The sequence below is a fragment of the Mus caroli genome, unplaced genomic scaffold (assembly GCF_978045245.1).
Source record: "Mus caroli unplaced genomic scaffold, Mus_caroli_1 scaffold_13, whole genome shotgun sequence".
Classification (NCBI taxonomy): Eukaryota; Metazoa; Chordata; class Mammalia; order Rodentia; family Muridae; genus Mus; species Mus caroli.
This window is the reverse complement of record NW_028227268.1, coordinates 88,476,090-88,479,071: the sequence shown is the minus strand read 5'-3', so window position 1 is coordinate 88,479,071 and position 2,982 is coordinate 88,476,090.

Sequence of the window (2,982 nt, the reverse complement as noted above, 5' to 3'; positions counted from 1 at the left end):
AGATAGATAGATAGATAGATAGATAGATAGATAGATAGATAGATAGATAGATAGATAGATAGATCAGGAGACTGTAAAACCCTCTTTCAGAAAAATTCCTGAGGTTGTTGCAATCTCTACAATGTCATTTCGATGGGCAGAGAGCTGTATTTAAAATAAAGGCACTAAAGAACTGATCCCTCTTTTTCAAACATTGTTCTTCTAACTCTGTAGCTTCAGACATTCATCAGCTTCTCCCAGATCCTGTAGAGTTCTGGATTCCTCTGGAGCTCAGTTAACTTAAAATATGGGCGACTGGCGCAGTCAGCCTGTTTATCTCGACACTCATCCTTGTTTCCCACTCTTTCCTTTCTTATCAGAAGTCAAAAGCAGCACGTAAGTAAGATGTGTGGCTAGTGGAGTTATCACTTCTTGCCAAGGGAGGAATCATAGCTGAGCTGGGTTAGCTTGATGGCCCCTCTGTTGAAATTCAGAACCTCTTATCTTTGCTCCCACTTCTCCCGTCTAGACACTTGACAATGATTTGCAGGAAATTAAGGCACTTACCCTGCTGAGAAGCCAAAGTTAAAACATTTCTAAACATAATTTTACCCTGTGTGTGTTTAATGCAAAGTCAATGTTAATTCAGAAGGAAAAGAGAAACGATTACCCTCCCCCATCTTTCTCTGTCTCTCTACCTCTGTCTCTCTCTTTCTGTCTCCCTGTCTGGCTCTCTGTCTCTATCTCTTTTTTTCCTCCATTTCTCTCTCTTTCTCAGTCTCCATCTGTCTCTGTCTGTCTGTCTGTCTGTCTGTCTGTCTGTCTGTCTGTCTGTCTGTCTCTGTCTCTATCTCTCTCTTTCTCTCTTTCTCTCTGCTTCTCTGTCTCTGTCTGTCTATCTATCTGTCTGTTTGTCTCTATCTCTTTCTCATTCTGTGGTTGTGATTAGCCCACACTCCTTCAAACAAAGCTGTGTAATTTTTCAGTCTGGTCTTTCAGGCCTAGAGCACTTGTCAGATTATTTAAGATGCAAAATATAGACCCCTCTTCTCTGACAAAAGGAAATGGGAGGAGCTAAGGCTCTTGCATTCAACCATTTTTGGTTTCTTTTTGATTTTGCTCTTTCTCACAAAGGTAGAAAATATTTTTCTTCTCTCAACACATGATGGAAGGACCCTGGCTCTTGTTAAGCAAATGCTCTGATATATTCACGTTAGGGTTCCACAGTTTAGTGTTATCATCTGGCCTCCAGGTTGTAAAAGAATGAAAGAAATGCTTTCCAGAGAGAGAGAGAGAGAGAGAGAGAGAGAGAGAGAGAGAGAGAGAGAGAGAGAGAGAGAGAGAGAGAGCAGAGGTTTACCCCTCTTGGAGAAATCCAGAAGGGATGAGGGAATGTTGTTGTTGGGGAAAGGAGAAAAAGCTACAACCACCTAAGTTGCCAGCTCTGAGAAAACAATTTAGGAGAGAATGCAAAAGGATTACCAACAGCAATTTGTCTGCTTCCCCTTTGCTCCTTCCCCTGTGAAGCACTTTAAATGCTGGAGGTAAGATGACAGTAAGTCACACACCCACGCTGAGGACAAAACTGCTCTCACGGATGCACTAAGTACAGGAAGAAAGCCTTGTACAGGTTATATTGCAGGACTAGCTAAGTTTGTTAATTTTATTTTGTTTTATTGTTGCATAATGCGTCCCATTGTCCTCAGAATGGATCAGAGTGAGCTAGGATGGTGAACCCTGAGTCTGGGGAGATGGCTCTGTTGGCAAAGTACCACCACACAAGCCTGAGGACCTGAGGTTGGATCCCCAGCACCAGTGTAAAAGCCAGATGAATCTATAACCCCAGTCTGGGAGGTCATAGATGCTTGCTGGAGTCCACTAACCTGCCAGTGAGGTGCAGGCTCAGTGAGAGACCCTGCCTTAAAAGTAAGGTAGAGAGTGTAATACAGGAAGACACTCAATACCATCCTCTAGTTGATTGCTTCAGCTTGGACCCCACCTTTCTCTGGTGCTTCTACCAAGTGCTGAGTGGCACTTATTCTAGTTCTTACCAATGAAATTAGCCAGCCCTTCATATCTCCAGCCCAAACCTTGACCGTGCCTAGGAATATTCCATTTATGGTCTTGAAATAAGTCTGATACAATTTGATAGATTCTCTATTGGATTTTAGATTTTGTTTGAACCCAAGTACATTGTGGGGGAGCATATATAAGTAATAGTGATAATTTCTATTCTGCTCTAGTGATTAGTTTGAACACAAAATCCTAGGGACCACCTGCTCAGTGGCTTCTGGGAAGGAGAAGGCAAAGGGCATAATACATTCTTTTATAGCTGTTTGCCCTTTAGTCTACATTTGATAGTTGGCAGTGTTATAGTTATGACATTGAACATCTTATCATACCTCAATTATCTATGCCACATGAATGCTGAGAGGACAGACTAAATGAATGCTTATAAAACAGAATCATTTGTAACCTAGGCATTTAATAATGCTGCTATTATATGAAGGGTCACATAGTCATGAATATGGTGGGCTGAGGTGGAAGGTATCTGCCATGATGATATTGCAAGACATTGAAGAGAAACAACCTCCATGCCAAAGCTTTTATCACTGAATGTCTTGTTTTATGAGATAATGTACACTACTTGGAACTCATGGTACTCACACTCAAAGTCATCATTACTGGCATTAGCTGTATACTCCTCAGAGTCATCATTACTGACAGTAGCTGCACACTCCTCAGAGTCATCATTACCGACATTAGCTGCACACTCCTCAGAGTCATCATTACTGACATTAGCTGCACACTCCTCTGACATGGGGCCCCCAACAAGTTTCTTCAGCCACTTGTGCTATTGGCTGCTTTTAAAAAAATCATTTATTAGAGAATGTCAGCCATTAAGAAAACAAATACCAAATGTGGATAAAAGAGACCCCTATACACTGTTGGTGGGAGTTTAAACTATTTTAGCTACTATGGAAGTCAGTATGGGAGTTTCTT